Below are 17,763 nucleotides of genomic sequence, written 5' to 3' on the forward strand. Positions count from 1 at the left end.
TAGCATAATTAGCATTTTAGGTAATGTGTTTTTCTGAGTCAGTTGATGATGCTGATCGCTATGCTAGCACTTTTAGCCACATTAGCATAGTTAGCATAATTAGCATAATGAGCATTTTAGGTAATGTGTTTTTCTGAGTCAGTTGATGATGCTGATCGCTATGCTAGCACTATTAGCCACATTAGCATAGCTAGCATAGTTAGCATAAGTAGCATTTTAGGTAATGTGTTTTTCTGAGTCAGTTGATGATGCTGATCGCTATGCTAGCACTTTTAGCCACATTAGCATAGCTAGCATAGTTAGCATAATTAGCATATGCAGTTTTGACTAGCCTTCATCAAAAGTGGGCGGTGAGGGCGGTGAGGGCGGTGGTGCGTAGAGTTGGGCGTGGAAGGCGGGTTGCGTCTGCGGGCCATACAACGCCGCTTGCGGCTTTAATTATGGCCCGCAGCACTCACAGAGTGCAAGGACCATATTGTAACTGGTACGAGGGTCGAACACTCAAAAAGGTCCAAAACGTCAAAAAAACGCGTCAAAACGCCAAAAAACGGGGTCAAAAGTCGCCCAAAACACAAAACGACACGACAATTGTGTAACGCAACAAAAATACACACACACACGCACAACACCAACGCAAAAACGTAAAAATTGTAGTCGCAAAAATGACGACAAAAGCACAAAAAAGCCCAAAAAAGCCCTCAAAAGACGGGTTTAAAGCCAAAAAGACATGCCCAGCCTATAGTAAAAGACAGGCCGCATTGAAATACATAGGAAATCCTAACCGCAAAAACTTCTATATTGTTTCTGCTTTGTTTCATTATTATTATTCCGCTTTCTTATCGCGCCTTTGAGCTCAAATTTGACCCCCGCCACATACCCGAAAACTCACCAAAATTGGCACACACCTGGGATAAATTGAAAATGAATTTTCGGCAAAGAGAACGTCACCTCCCCCACAACGATGACATCACGGCGAGCGTTCCCGTAAAAAAAATGAATGGGCCGAAAATCGCTTATGGGGCCAAAAAAAAATATTTTGAAATACAGTTACGAAACCAAAACACACGTGTTGGATATATCCCAGAGAAGTTATGAAATCATTATGGGATGGCCACACGACCTACGGCTTGGCGGCCATTTTGTGGCGAACACAGAGAAATGGCGATTTTCGTGTTTTATGACAAAATGGGAAAACGACCCTTTTGTTTAAGCGATTTTCACGAAATTGCACACACATGCCAAGACCATGATTCTACAACTACCAATGAAGTTTCGTTGACCTTTGACCTTGGGAAGGGGCGGCCATCTTGAATTTTCATAAAAAAGCACCTTTAGTAACGGATACAAACGAAAACTCGTCCTAGGGATTTTTATCGATCTTTTTGAAACTTCTCGGGCATCAATGGCAAGCTACTGTGGACAAAATGTTGGAATTAGAAGTTGTAGAATTTGAAACGCGTGCGCGTGGCGAATTCGCAACCGTCGCCATTTTAGCTAGCTCGCACATATTTTATCGGAATAGCCTGAAACTGAAATATGCGATACCCTGGCCCACACTGAACAAAACGATGTCACATACGACAAAATCGATAAAGGAATGTGGCCGTGGTAAACAAAAAACGATCGCAAAAAAAAGTGCTGACTCGGCAAAAAAAAATTTTTTCGGATTTTATTTTTAAGAATCGGCTAACGAAACCCAGATAACTTTGTCGGGTATATCCAAAGAAAGTTTTGAAATCATTACGTGATGGCGACACGACCTACGGTATGGCGGCCATTTTGTGCCAAAATCTGCCATTTTGAGTTTTTCGCGTTTTTACTCAATATGGAAAAATGAACTTTTTTTCGAGCGATTTTCACGAAATTTGACTCGCATGTCCCTAGCGTAAGTTTACATTCACCTCTGGAGTTTCGTCGACCTTTGACCTCGGGAAAAGGCGGCCATCTTGAATTTTCTATAAAAAACACCTTTACCACCGGATTCAAACGTAAACTTGTCGTTGGAATTTTCATCGATCGTCTCAAAATTTTTTGGGCATCAATGGCAAGCTACTGTGGAAAAAATGTTGGAATTAGAAGTTGTAGATTTTGAACGGCGTGCGCGTGGCAAGCTAGCAAAGTGGCGCAGTGTTATAACTCCCATGCATTTCAATACAATACAGTGAAAATTGAATGCATGCATTAATGCCTGAAACAGAATACATTGAAAAACACTGGATATGGACATATAAGGAATGTGGGCGTGGCTAGCATAAAACCACTGTTGCTAAGGACAACAAAAAGTTTACTTTTACCGATTTGTCCGAAACTGACGTCAATCTGTTCGTCCTCCCGAGTTGACCAAAACATAAAATGGTTGCTATGGAGATAAAATCAACAGAAAAGCCGCCATTTTGGAAAAAGGGTTTTTTTTATCAACCTTTGACATATAGCTCTCGCCAATGGAGGAATGTGTTTTTCTGAGTCAGTTGATGATGCTAATCGCTATGCTAGCACTTTTAGCTATGTTAGCATAACTAGCATAGTTAGCATAATTAGCATATCAGGTAATGTGTTTTTCTGAGTAAGTTGATGATGCTGATCGCTATGCTAGCAATTTTAGCGACGTTAGCATAGCTAGCATAGTTAGCATAGTTAGCATTTTAGGTAATGTACTTTTCTGAGTCAATTGATGATGCTGATCGCTATGCTAGCACTTTTAGCCACTTTAGCATAGCTAGCATAGTTAGCTTAATTAGCTTTTTAGGTCATGTGTTTTTCTGAGTCAGTTGATGATGCTGATCGCAATGCTAGCACTTTTAGCCACATTAGCGTAGCTAGCATAGTTAGCATAATTAGCATTTTAGATAATGTGTTTTTCTGAGTCAGTTGATGATGCTGATCACAATGCTAGCACTTTTAGCCACATTAGCATAGTTAGCATTGTTAGCATAATTAGCAAATCCAGCCTTGACTAGCTTTTAATTTGCGGGCTGTGAGGGCGGTGAGGTCAGGGGTGGTGCGTAGAGTTGGGCGTGGAAGGCGGGTTGCGTCTGCGGGCCATACAACGCCGCTTGCGGCTTTAATTATTATTACGTTTCTTCTTTCTTACTGCGTCTTTGAGCTCAAATTTGACCCCCGCCACATACTCGAAAACTCACCAAAATTGGCACACACCTAGGATAAATTCAAAATGAATTTTCGGCGAAGTGAACGCCCCCCCCCCAAACCCGATGACGTCACAGTCGGCAAAACAGTAAAAAAAATGAATGGGGCCGAAATCTCAAATGGAGCCGATTTTTTTTTTTTCAAGATACAGTTACGAAACCAAAACACGGGTGTTGGAGATATCCTAAAGAAGTTTTGAAATCATTATGGGATGGCCACACGACCTACGGCTTGGCGGCCATTTTGTGGCGAACTCAGAGAAATGGCGATTTTCATGTTTTTTGACAATATAGGAAAACGAAACTATTGTTTAAGCGATTTTCACGAAATTGCATACACGTGCCACTAACACGATTCTACAACTGCCAAAGAAGTTTCGTTGACCTTTGACCTTGGGAACGGGCGGCCATCTTGAATTTTCAAAAAAAGCACCTTTAGTAACGGATACAAACGAAAACTCGTCCTAGGGATTTTTATTGATCTTTTTGAAACTTCTCGGGCATCAATGGCAAGCTACTGTGGACAAAATGTTGGAATTAGAAGTTGTAGAATTTGAAACGCGTGCGCGTGGCGAATTCGCAACCGTCGCCATTTTAGCTAGCTCGCACATATTTTATCGGAATAGCCTGAAACTGAAATATGCGATTCCCTGGCCCACACTGAACAAAACAATGTAAAATACGACAAAATCGATAAAGAAATGCGGCCGTGGTAAACAAAAAACGATCGCAAAAAAAAGTGCTGACTCGGCAAAAAAAAAAAATGTCGGATTTTATTTTTAAGAATCGGCTAACGAAACCCAAATAACTTTGTCGGGTATATCCAAAGAAAGTTTTGAAATCATTACATGATGGCGACACGACCTACGGTTTGGCGGCCATTTTGTGCCAAAATCTGCCATTTTGAGTTTTTCGCGTTTTTACACAATATGGAAAAATGAACTTTTTTTCGAGCGATTTTCACGAAATTTGACGCGCATGTCCCTAGCGTAAGTCTACAATCACATTTGGAGTTTTGTCGACCTTTGACCTCGGGAAAAGGCCGCCATCTTGAATTTTCTATAAAAAACACCTTTACCACCAGATTCAAACGTAAACTTGTCGTTGGAATTTTCATCGATTGTCTCGAAACTTTTTGGGCATCATTGGCAAGCTACTGTGGAAAAAATGTTGGAATTAGAAGTTGTAGATTTTAAACGGCGTGCGCGTGGCGAGCTAGCAAAGTGGCGCAGTGTTATAACTCCTATGTTTTTCAATGGACTACTGTGAAATTTGAATGCATGCAATAATGCCTGAAACTGCATACATTGAAAAACACTGGAAATGGACATATAAGGAATGTGGGCGTGGTTAGCATAAAACCACTGTTGCTAAGGACGACAAAAAGTTTACTTTTACCGATTTGTCCGAAACTGACGTCCATCTGTTCGTCTTCTCAAGGGGACCAAAACATAATATGGTTGCTATGGAGATAAAATAAACAAAAAAGCCGCCATTTTGGAAAAAGTGGGTTTTTTATCAACTTATGGCATATAGCCCTCACCAATGGAGGAATGTGTTTTTCTGAGTCAGTTAATGATGCTGATCGCTATGCTAGCACTTTGAGCCACATTAACATAGCTAGCATAGTTAGCATAATTAGCATTTTAGGTAATGTGTTTTTCTGAGTCAGTTGATGATGCTGATCGCTATGCTAGCACTTTTAGCTATGTTAGCATAGCTAACATAGTTAGCATAATTAGCATTTTAGGTAATGTGTTTTTCTGAGTCAGTTAATGATGCTGATCGCTATGCTAGCACTTTTAGCCACATTAGCATAGCTAGCATAGTTAGCATAATTAATATTTTAGGTAATGTGTTTTTCTGAGTCAGTTGATGATGCTGATGGCTATGCTAGCACTTTTAGCTATGTTAGCATAACTAGCATAGTTAGCATAATTAGCATTTTAGGTAATGTGTTTTTCTGAGTCAGTTGATGATGCTGATCGCTATGCTAGCACTTTTAGCCACATTAGCATAGCTAACATAGTTAGCATAATTAGCATATGCAGTTTTTGACTAGCCTTCATCAAAAGTGGGCGGTGAGGGCGGTGAGGGCGGTGGTGCGTAGAGTTGGGCGTGGAAGGCGGGTTGCGTCTGCGGGCCATACAACGCCGCTTGCGGCTTTAATTATTATTCCGCTTTCTATCTGCGCCTTTGAGCTCAAATTTGACCCCCGTCACATACCCGAAAACTCACCAAAATTGGCACACACCTGGGATAAATTGAAAATGAATTTTCGGCAAAGAGAACGTCAAACCCCCGAAGTCGATGACATCACGGCGAGCGTTCCCGTAAAAAAAATGAATGGGCCGAAAATCGCTTATGGGGCCAAAAAAAAATATTTTGAAATACAGGTACGAAACCAAAACACGCATGTTGGAAATATCCCAAAGAAGTTGTGAAATTATTATGGGATGGCCACACGACCTACGGCTTGGCGGCCATTTTGTGGCGAACTCTGAGAAATGGCGATTTTCGTGTTTTATCACAATATGGGAAAACGAGACTTTTGTTTGAGCGATTTTCACGAAATTGCATACACATGCCACATACACGATTCTACAACTACCAAAGAAGTTTTTTTGACCTTTGACCCTGAGAAAGGGCGGCCATCTTGAATTTTCATAAAAAAGCACCTTTAGTAAAGGATACAAACGAAAACTCGTCCTAGGGATTTATTTCGATCTTTTTGAAACTTCTCGGGCATCAATGGCAAGTTACTGTGGACGAAATGTTGGAATTAGAAGTTGTAGAATTTGAAACGCGTGCGCATGGCGAATTCGCAACCGTCGCCATTTTAGCTAGCTCGCACATATTTTATCGGAATAGCCTGAAACTGAAATATGCGATTCCCTGGCCCATACTGAACAAAATGATGTCACATACGACAAAATCGATAAAGGAATGTGGCCATGGTAAACAAAAAACAATCGCAAAAAAAGTGCTGACTCGGCTAAAAAAAAAAATTTCGGATTTTTTTTTTTAAGAATCGGCTAGCCAAACCCAGATAACTTTGTCGGGTATATCCAAACAAAGTTTTGAAATCATTACGTGATGGCGACACGACCTACGGTTTGGCGGCCATTTTGTGCCAAAATCTGCCATTTTGAGTTTTTCGCATTTTAACACAATATGGAAAAATGAACTTTTTTTCGAGCGATTTTGACGAAATTTGACTCGCATGTCCGTAGCATAAGTCTACAATAACCTCTGGAGTTTCGTCGACCTTTGACCTCGGGAAAAGGCGGCCATCTTGAATTTTCTATAAAAAACACCTTCGCCACCGGATTCAAACGTAAACTTGTCGTTGGAATTTTTATCGATCGTCGCGAAACTTTTTGGGCATCAATGGCAAGCTACTGTGGAAAAAATGTTGGAATTAGAAGTTGTAGATTTTAAACGGCGTGCGCGTGGCGAGCTAGCAAAGTGGCGCAGTGTTATAACTCCTATGTTTTTCAATGGACTACTGTGAAATTTGAATGCATGCAATAATGCCTGAAACTGCATACATTGAAAAACACTGGAAATAGACATATAAGGAATGTGGGCGTGGTTAGCATAAAACCACTGTTGCTAAGGACGACAAAAAGTTTACTTTTACCGATTTGTCCGAAACTGACGTCCATCTGTTCGTCTTCTCAAGGGGACCAAAACATAATATGGTTGCTATGGAGATAAAATAAACAAAAAAGCCGCCATTTTGGAAAAATTGTTTTTTTTTATCAACTTATGGCATATAGCCCTCACCAATGGAGGAATGTGTGTTTCTGAGTCAGTTGATGATGCTGATCGCTATGCTAGCACTTTTAGCTATGTTAGCATAGCTAGCATAGTTAGCATAATTAGCATTTTAGGTAATGTGTTTTTCTGAGTCAGTTAATGATGCTGATCGCAATGCTAGCACTTTTAGCCACATTAGCATAGCTAGCATAGTTAGCATAGTTAGCATTTTAGGTAATGTGTTTTTCTGAGTCAGTTGATGATGCTGATCGCTATGCTAGCACTTTTAGCAACATTAGCATAGCTAGCATAGTTAGCATAATTAGCATTTTAGGCAATGTGTTTTTCTGAGTCAGTTGATGATGCTGATCGCTATGCAAGCACTTTTAGCCACATTAGCATAGCTACCATAGTTAGCATAATTAGCATATGCAGTTTTGACTAGCCTTTATCAAAAGTGGGTGGTGAGGGCGGTGGTGCTTAGAGTTGGGCGTGGAAGGCGGGTTGCGTCTGCGGGCCATACAACGCCGCTTGCGGCTTTAATTAAATATATTTTCACTAATCCGGTCCGGTTAAAAGTATGCGTGTGTGCGCGCGCAGACAGACGGCCTGAAGTGCGCTGAACCAGCTGGTAAAGATGCAGGTCAAAGTCATTTGAATTTATGGAGGAAAAAAAAACATTGTAATGGTTCAACAGAGCTGAAAATTTATGAATTAATTTTTTACTGACGGAAAAATACTTTTTTTTAGCTTCAGCCTTTTCCAGTTTTGCTGATTTGCAGATCTGAGAACCATGCGTGACTCAGGATGAACCTCGTTTGTGTTTCTTTTCTACTTCATCAATTGACATCATGTCCCTGCCAGGCAACCTGCGCAGTGTTGCCGGATAGATTGACAGCTCTTTCATCCGTGTGCTGCGCTGTGGCGCCCGGACTATCGTGTCAACCTACGGTGACCGTATTTTGCGCTCTCTGTGTAGGACACATTGGGAGCGCGGGGATAAACAACTCTCAGCTACAGAGGATGAACAGGTGAACAGGTAGAGAGGAAAAGCAGGTAGAGGGGGGGGGCTTTGGTTTCAAACTCTGTCAGAGAGATGAAAACACGGAGTCAGATTCAGACGCAGTTTTCACTGCGGGAGTTGAAGCAGTGTCTTTCTCGGATGATTTTATGAAATCAAACATGGAAACATGATTACCATGTAAAACTCTTCAAAATAATAAACCCCATCTCTCCACATTCTTCGTGTCTACCATGCATTGATGCACACATCGCTCCATGCAGCGATCAGACCATAACTTTAGCTAGTAGCTCCGCCTACACGCGACCGCTGTATCAGGCTTTAAAGAACACACTAAGAGGCGGGGCATTGCACACCCCCAACAACAGGTTAGATGACAGGGGCCGTTGGGCGTCTCTACCTGGTGCGTTCACGGAGCTTCAGTACATTAAAATCCAACAGCTGCACAGCCTAACGTAGTCCACTATTATATATTCATGAGATATTCATGGCAGCACTGATCCCGCGGTTTTTTTTTTGCCGCCAGCTTCCGCCCGCAGCACAATTCAAACCGCCCAATCCCACGAGATTTGGATTGGGTCCCGCGGGACCCGGCGGGACCCAATCCCAATGCAGCCCTCTACCGTAGGGGCCAAATACACAGTAAAACTAGCAGCGTGAAGTGAATAGATTTTATTTCAACCCAAAACACTTATGTATTAACAAAGACGAAAACGAGGTATTTTTTGGGGTTAATATTATTTAGTTTCAGTTCGTTTTATACACACAACAAACAGTTTTAGTTAGTTTTCGTTTTTTTTAAAACTCTCGTTTTTATTTTTATTTAGTTAACGAAATTTTTTTTTCAGTTCTAGTTTTAGTTTTTTCGTTCGTTTTCGTTAACTATAATAACCTTGGTCATCACATTACGTCATGATGACATCATTTTCAAGACACGATGTCATAGCGTGAACTTACACTTAGTTATGTCATATGTCACGTCATGACATCGTATTGCATGTCATGATGTCATAACATGTCATATAACATCCTTGTCAGAAGTTCATAAATAGGAGTCATGTTTTCTGCCAGATTTCACTTTGAGATTCAAAGAGATCAGCTCTTGTAAGGATCTAAAGATTGTTTGGAAAATGTCTGGAAATCAGAGAAACCACGCGACTAACCCAAACCAGGGATTCTACCGGCCTCACGGAAATCCTCACTTAGGGCAAAGAAACCACCGTGTCCAATTCAACCCGGAATATCCCCCCCCTGGAATGCACGCCCAACATGCACCAGTCCATGTCCCCCACAGGAACCCAAATTGGGGACACAAAAACCCCCATGTCCCCTTCAACCCTGCATTTCCCCCCACTGGCATGCGACCCCCACATCCACCAGTCCATGTCCCCCAAAGGAACCCTAGATGGGGACACAAAAACCCCCATGTCCCCTTCAACCCTGCATTTCCCCCCACTGGCATGCGACCCCCACATCCACCAGTCCATGTCCCCCAAAGCAACCCAAATTGGGGACACAAAAACCCCCGTGTCCCCTTCAACCGTGTTCCCCCACCCCAGAAAGGGAACCCCACATATCCACCAGCCCCTACCCCACACATGAATCCTAATTGGGGACCCAAAAAGGACAATGTCCCCCCCAAACCTGCATCCCCACCCCGGGAAACAATCACCCAAGATCCACCAGCCCCTTCCCTGGAACAGAAGAACTACAGTCATCTGTTCAACCCTGCATTCCCCTTCATTCCCAGTGTCGTTGAACTGAGGGAAATTGCCAAACAATTTCCCCGTTCAGAAAGCACCGACCCTCAGTCAGCCAATCAAAGTCCTCAACTGGAAAAACAAGACAACCAGAATAACCAAGAAAATGTGGCTGCCAGTGAGGACCAGGCATCAAACGAGAATGCAGAGGACATCATAAAAGAGATAACTGACCTGAGAAATCAGCTGATGGAGAAAGACGCATATCTTTCTAAACTGAAGAAGGAAAAACGTGAAGCCCGGAGGGATCGGGGGGACAAGCTTCATAGACTCAATGTGAAAAACATAAAGCTGGTGAAAGAGGTCAAGTTTAGGACCCAGTGTGAACGTAAAGTGGTCACTCTGACAGAAGAACTGAAGGATCTCAATGAAGCTGCTGAAGCAAAGCAGCCAGAATGTGAGGAGAGAGAGAAAGAGGCTCATATCCAAGCATTGAACAAACTGGCACTGCTGAAGAAAGAGCTGCAGGAAAAAACCCTTTACAATCGGCAACTGACACAAAGACTGAAACTTGAAGAGGATGCAGAGAAAGATCTGAAACACAAGATGGAAGAGATCCAAATCCCATTGGAGACTGCAGTCAATGGGATTTCAGGGAAACCTGCACAAAGTTTCTCTGCCAATGAAGTCCAGCTTTGTGTTGAAACACAAACCAAAGTGTCAGAACCAGAGGTGGTAAATAACCAGGTGGAGGCTGAGGAAACTGACATGTTCTTAGCACCTCAGGATTTAAATGGATGGCCACAAAACCATCTCTCTGAACCAGAAGTGGTCTGGGAACAGGCGGAGTATGAGAGAACTGACGCCATCATAGCCCCTCAGACTGAAAATGAAGAGCCACGAAATGCAGCATCAGAACTACATGTGGTCTCAGAACAGGAGGAGGCTGAGGAAACGGACACCACCATCCTAGACTTTCTGGACACTGGTGAAGCTCAAGACCTCAGGATTTCTCAGGAAGAAGTCAGCCCCCCATCACCATCAGAGCCTGTTCCATCAATGGAGTCAGGACATGAGGACAGGGAAGAACCAGAAGCTTTGCCGTCTGAACAGACCAAAGCACAGAAACCATCACTGTGGAAGCGCTTCAAAAAGCTTTTTAAGCCACGCCACAGAAATCACAGAGACAAAGAAAACCAGGGTTGATGTGACAGAGAATTTAATTTAGTTGTAGGAATAGTATTTTAATTAAGATAAGCTTTAGTTTTAGTCACAATTTAGTCCTGTTGATTCTGTTAGTTTTAATATAATTTTAGTCGACTGAATTAGAGTAGAGATTCAGTCGAAACAAATCTAGAGTCAAAGGTAAAGCATTTATATGAAATGTACTAAGTTATGAACTTATAAATAGCACTCAAAGACTTTACTAATAAAAAAAAAAACATTTTATTTCACTTTGCTTTCCAAAGTTGTCATTTCTGCAAATGAAGCATCAACAACCTAAAAAAATAAACAAATTTAAAGAAAATAAATTATATTTCAATCACAATTAAAATAAATGTCTGAACATAAAAAAAGCCTTTATTGAAGAGGTAGTCAAGTGGAATAAGTTTTTCTAACATTCAGTTCTTCAGTTCTTCTATGATGTTTTTTTGTATTTTTTTTGTCTCACTTTTAGTTTTTAAATGTGGAAAATGTTTCTAATGTTTAGCACTTTGATTTAGGTCAAATGGAAAAGTGCTATACATATAAAGTTTGATTAGAGATCTAAGTAATGTAAATAATAAAGATGTGTGTGTAATAGAAAAATGTTCCTGAAATAGTCCATAGTCTTTAGGCGGTCAGGCTTTGGGCAGATGATGTCTTTATTCTGGTGGGATAAGCTCGGACAATAGATGAATAAAACCCAGAGCCTAGACGCTGATGGTGGTTGAAGGCCAGAACACCTTAGAATATTGGTCCAGGTGGAGAATGGGGCGGAGGAGGGCCGGCAGAACCATCTAGAATGTAGAAAGAGAAACGTTGCTTTGCTCAACAGTAGCTGGGACAGGCTCCAGCATCCTCAAGACCCCAGAAGGGATAAAGCGGGTTAAGAATATGGGTGGGTGGATGAAAACCAGAGTTATCATTTACATTTGGCTGCCAGTGACCACAAGACATCAAAAGAAAATGTACATGATATAGAAAAAAAGAATAGCTGACTTAACAGCTGTTTGAGAAAGATGCACATCTAGAAGAGAAGAAACTTTAGGCCATGGATGATTGGACGATTAAGAAGACGCTCTTTGACCAAAACAGAACTATGGACAGAGAGTTCAAGTTTAGGATCAGAGTGGAAAGAAAGTTGGGATCCTTACAGAGAAACTGTTGGAAATAAATCAAGCTGCTAAAGCAAAGCAGGAAAAAGCACAAACACACACACACACACACATACACAATTTAAAATAAAATAGATTTTGTTACTTGAAAAGAAACTATCTGATCAGAACCGGATTTCATCATTTCTGTAATGAGTTTGATAAATATGTTATTTTTTTATTGTACTGACTGTATTTCAGTGTATTTACTATTAATGGTTGAAATAAAAAAAAAAAAAAAAAAAAAAATCCCCTCCGTGAACCGCCACCTTACCGTGGTGGAGGGGTTTGAGGGCTTGAGTGATCCTAGAAGCTGTGCTGTATTGGGTTAACCCTCTTGTTAGGGTCTCCCATTGCAAACAGGTCCTAGGTGACAAGCCGGACTAAGAGCGGTTCAGAAAATCCTGATGGAAATTGTTACATCTAAGTCACCTTTATCTTTCCTTTTTTGCTGCTTTACTTTAGACTTCACAACGCAATGTTAGATTTTTCGTGGCTACTAGTCCTTCCAATTCATCCTCACTTCTACTCCCCTGGAAGTGTTTGCCTATCCCCCCCAACCCATCGTACCAGACCCTCTACTGAATGAAGAAGACCAGATCAGCCAAGCTGAAGTCACCGAGGTCGTCGACGAGCTCCTCTGTGGCAAAGCAGCAGGAGTGGATGAAGTCCTCAAGTCTCTGAATGCTGTGGGACTGTCTTGGTTGACACGTCTCTACAGCATTGCATGGCAGTGGGGAAAGTACTACTGGACTGGCAGACAGGAGCGCTGGTTCCCTCTTTGAGAGGGGGGGCAGAGGGTGAGTCTTTACTACTGGGGAATCACTCTCCTAAGCCTCCATGGGAAAGTCTATGCAAGAGTATTAAGAGATTAGAGTTAGTCTGACAGTTGAAGATCCAGATCCAGGAACAACAGATCAGATCCAGGAACAACAGATCAGATCCAGGAACAACAGATCAGATCCAGGAAAAACAGATCAGATCCAGGAACAACAGATCAGATCCAGGAATAACAGATCAGATCCAGGAACAAAAGATCAGATCCAGGAACAACAGATCCAGATCCAGGAACAACAGATCAGATCCAGGAACAACAGATCAGATCCAGGAACAACAGATCCAGATCCAGGAACAACAGATCAGATCCAGGAACAACAGATCAGATCCAGGAATAACAGATCAGATCCAGGAACAACAGATCAGATCCAGGAAAAACAGTGTTGTTTCCATCCTGGCTGTGTGAGGTATTGGGGCCAGTGCGGTTTTTCTGCTTTTATTTTGGTTAATTGTGTTACTTCCTTTTGTCATCTCATTTCAAATGTCTGGACTCCTCCTTCCCAGTGTAATTCTCCCTCAGTGTTATCACCTGCCCCCCCCTGTTGTGTGCACCTGTTTGTAATTGTTTAACCCTTGTGCTCTCTAAGATGACCCCACCCTTCCATTGACGTGTTCTCCCTACCATGACAAAGGTGGATGAAGGTGGAAAGATTTCATGTAATCCATGGACACCAGTGAAGATCACAAATCATTGAAGGAAAAAAGGGTCAGGGCACTGACTAGTGGGTCTAGATGACCCAACTCCCAATGTTAAAGTGTCTAGGATAGCACAAGGGTTAATCACTCTTCCTGTTTTATAGTCTAGGTCTCCCTTGCATTCGTTGTCGGATTGTTTTGTGTGTTTGTACGAGAGCTACGATCATCTTACCTTCATTTCCAGTTTGTCTCCTAATAAAAGGAACTTTGGATTCTGGATCTTTCTGCGTCGTGCATATTGTGTCCACACTGATCCTGACAGGTGTGGAACATTGGACCAGCTCTATATGCTCTGTATGGTGCTGGAGGGTTCATAGGAGTTGCTCATCCAGTCTTTCAGGATTTGGAGAAGGCATTCAACTCTGTCATGCTAGTAGAGAGGAAATCCTCTCTACTAGCATGATACGTCTTTGAGCCAGGACCTCCAGCATGCATTAGGGAGGTTTATGGAAGAGTGAGAAGCAGCTGGGATGAGGGTCAGGACCTCTAAACGACATTTTTGTTTGTCAATTTTCATGAAATTGCGCACACGTGCTGCTAGCTTGAGTCTACAGACACCACAGAAGTTTTGTTGACCTTTGACCGTGGGAAGAAACCGCAATCTTGAAAAAAAACAAAACCCTTTACTTCCAGAGACAAAGAAAAAACCGTCCTTGGGATTCTTAACGATCGTTTTGTAACTTCTAGGGCATCAATGACAAGATACTGTAGAAAAAAAGTTGGAATTAAAAGTTGTAAATTTGTAACGGCCTGTGAGTAGCAAATTTGAAACTGTTGCGATCTTAGCTATCCTTAAAATCTTAGCTATTTTTAATCAGCGATTTTCACAAAATTTTACACACATTCCGCTCGCTTAACTCTATAACCAACTCTGGAGTTTCGCCGACCTTTGACCTCGAGAAGAGGCCGCCATCTTTAATTAAAAAAAAAAACAGTACCTTTAGTACCAGATACAAACGAAAACTCATCGTTGGGATTTTTAAGCTGTAAAATGTAAGTGTTAATAGGGTTCTATTAACACCCCTGGTGTAGTGGTTAGCACTCTGAATCCAGGAGTTTGAGTTCAAATCTCAGTAGAACCTTCAAACCAAACTGACTCTCCTTAGTGCTTCAATGTTTTGATTTCAAAATAACAAACAACCTCAAACATGTCTTTAGTTTTCTGACCTCTAGGAACAGACGAAAGAAAATTCTATGATCTTCACTGTTAGTGTACACAATGTGTCATATTATTTTTTATATATATTTATTTTAATTATAAGTCTTTATTTCGGTTACCATAGTTTCCAATTTTTACAGTTGTTCTTATAGAAACATGTAACAAAGCGTATGCTTGTAGGGTTCTATGGTGTAGTGGTTAGCACTCTGGACTCTGAATCCAGTAGTCTGAGTTCAAATCTCAGTGGAACCTTGAAACTCTCTTAACTCATCATTGTTACGTGGATCTAAACAATACAGCAACTCAAACGAAAGAATTAAAATAACAGACATTTGTGTACATAACTTCAGTTTCCTGGCCTCTAGAAACCATATTCTTGTTGTAAAGATTCTATGCTCTTCAATGTTAGTGTAGAAAATATCCCACCATGCTGATTGTAATGCTAGCACTTTAAACCACATTAGGATAATTAGCATCTTGAGCAATGTGTTTTTCTCAGTCAGTTGATGATGCTGACTGACTGCTAGCTAAACTTAATTAAACAGGTGAGCTGAATGTTTATTGATAACGTTACAAATGTTTGGAAGCTCATTTGTTTGATTTATGATTTATTAATGTTTTATTTATTGATGGGTGGTTTGCAGGATCTCTTTAGCCCGATGATGAAGACGTCGGTGTCCCTGCAGATGTCCACTTTAATCCTTTCTTCCTCCATTAAAGACCAGATCTCTACGTCTGTGTGATGCCTTCGTCTGAGGAGGAGCACTTGGGATTGTTAACGTTCTTCTGCTAATACAACAGACTATTTTCATTTCTCTTTGTTGTTTTATGTTGAAACGGGACGTTTCATCTGGAGGAGGGGGCGTATGTAACACTATTTACTTCCACATTTGTGTTTGGATGACAGGTTGATGCCGTAAGATAACAAATGAACTTCAGGTTATGTGAATGAAAAGGAAAATAAAGGCTGCAGCGGTCCTCTACACCCAAACGTGTCTTCGAGATTCTTATCTTACATATGAAACTCCGCTTTACCGACACAGAACCCTGGAAAGACGGCTACACTGACAATAATCTGATTTTGAGTAGTAAAAAGGTTCAGAATCTCTTTGTTTTTTAAAACCTATCCTGGAATAAAGCTTCAGAAAAGGCTCCACATATTTCATCTTCAAGCTACGCTCTGATAAACGGAAAACTTTGGTGTTTTTTCCTTGTTAATCTATAATTCTGAGTCGTAAATTTATGAGATAAAAACTTGTAAATGTACGAGATTTCTTCTTGTAAATTTACGACTTGAAAGTCGTAATAAAAAAAAAAAGACAAAAAGCGTTAGATGAAGATGTCACTATGTGGAGAGCTGGGTAAATTACTTTATCTAATAAGAAAACACCCTAATCTTGTCCAAATATCACGTAGCTCTCAGGAGCGCCGAATTGTTTGGAACTGAATTGTTTTTTTTCCGCCGGCAGGAAAAAAAAAAGTCCTTATTTTCTCTTTTTCCGTCATTTCCATTGTGCTGTGGTTTATTTCTGTGTGCCGCGGGTAATGCCGTTGCGTTGTTTCTTTTGTGTGTAGTGTGAGCCCAGTCGGCCACCGTAGATGAAGGACAGAAGGTTCTGAGTATCATCAAAGCATTTATCTCCACCAGACTTCCGTCTGGCTTACTGCATTTCACATTTATACGTAGGTTTGCCAACATTGTCACTTTAACACAACAGTGTTTGCTAAATCAGCAAAACCTTTCTGCATTTGTGTGTTTTCTCCAGCAGCGGTGTTACTCTGTGTCTATCAAGGAGGAACTTCACTCCTTATGGCTCCATCTTTGTCCATATATCACTTTAGGACCTTAACAGCTGATCATTCCCACAATTCTTAGCTATGGTTGTTTTAAATTTTTTGTTTTTATCTTACTAAACTCATCTAAAATGATCAAGAACAACTGTGAAAGGGGTGTGGTCCTCTAACAAGCTCACTCCTGACTGGTGAGAGTGGTTGCCATAGAAACGTTAATGCAGACCGACTTGGACCAATCACTGCTCACTGACGATTTCTGGCTCCAACATGGAAAAAGTGGCGACTGAATTGACTTCTTTTGGCTGAAGCGATGGATTTCTATGGGTGACTGGACATGTCTAAAGTACTCACAGGATCTCAGACCCTCCACCCCCCACCCACCTCCCCCAGTCATCTTCAAGGCTCCCGCCGGGGGGGCAATGCCCCTTCCTGCTACATTAAAGCCGACCAAAAATAACCTAGGGGTTTCCTTTTTTTTTGTTCTTGTACCAGAAGCTCAGCCTCGTTCACAGCAACCGTCTGTCCACCGAGTGCGGGGGTCGGCCTTGAGGTCATTTCCAGCCCGCAGCTCCTGGGTTAAACTGCTAAATGACTTGCGTCAGATGCTGAGAGGGAAGATGGAGAACGTGGCCGAACCAGCTTGTGTGGCGTTGCGGAACAAGGCAGGAGGCGTGGGGCTGGCCGTTCGGGGTCTTGATGCTCTGTTGGGGCCACTGGATGTTCTCATTGGTCCTGAGAGCCCGGCTGATGGAGCCATCTATTCTTTCAGCTAAGCTCTTATTTAAACGCCATGTCTCCGGAGACATGACACCTTTTCTGCTTTTTCTTTGAAGTCCTTTAATTCTGATCTGTTGTTTATGTTTGGGTGCTTTTACATATCTGGTTGCATCTTTAATTTAATTTTCTGCGACTGTGGTGAGTAGTTTGGCGAGATTCTCCTTTTGTCCACTTGAGGGCGCTCTTTCTCCAACAAACCATCAGATATGTCCTCGGCTTTGTTTTCATTTAGTCTAAAATGAAGATTTGTGTCGACACAAATGAGCAGCAAAGACAACAAGAAAAGTTGTTTCAATTGTCTGATGATGCTTGTTTTCTGCACATTATTTTAGATTAAGCAATGAAAATATATTTTTTAAAGGTTTGTTATTTTCAATTAAAATGGCTGCAAATACGCAAACTGGCTACAAATAAATCTTTGAAGTTTTTAAAATTAGCTTCTTTTTTTATCCCAAAAGCCTGGTGTAGGAGGCCCATGAGGGCTTCTGTCTTCATGCCTTTAAGACGCTCTGTC

The 17,763-nt window shown here is 41.5% G+C and overlaps 1 non-coding gene across 1 annotated transcript; it reads left to right on the top strand.

Annotated features, from left to right (window-relative positions):
- Nucleotides 1-14,858: 14,858 nt before the first annotated feature.
- Nucleotides 14,859-14,930, top strand: trnaq-cug (transfer RNA glutamine (anticodon CUG)). Its single transcript has one exon. It is a non-coding gene; the product is annotated as a tRNA-Gln (tRNA).
- Nucleotides 14,931-17,763: the final 2,833 nt, after the last annotated feature.

This window comes from Oryzias latipes, chromosome 23 (assembly GCF_053564925.1).
Source record: "Oryzias latipes strain Hd-rR chromosome 23, Olatipes_Hd-rR_3.1".
NCBI classification, from domain to species: domain Eukaryota; kingdom Metazoa; phylum Chordata; class Actinopteri; order Beloniformes; family Adrianichthyidae; genus Oryzias; species Oryzias latipes.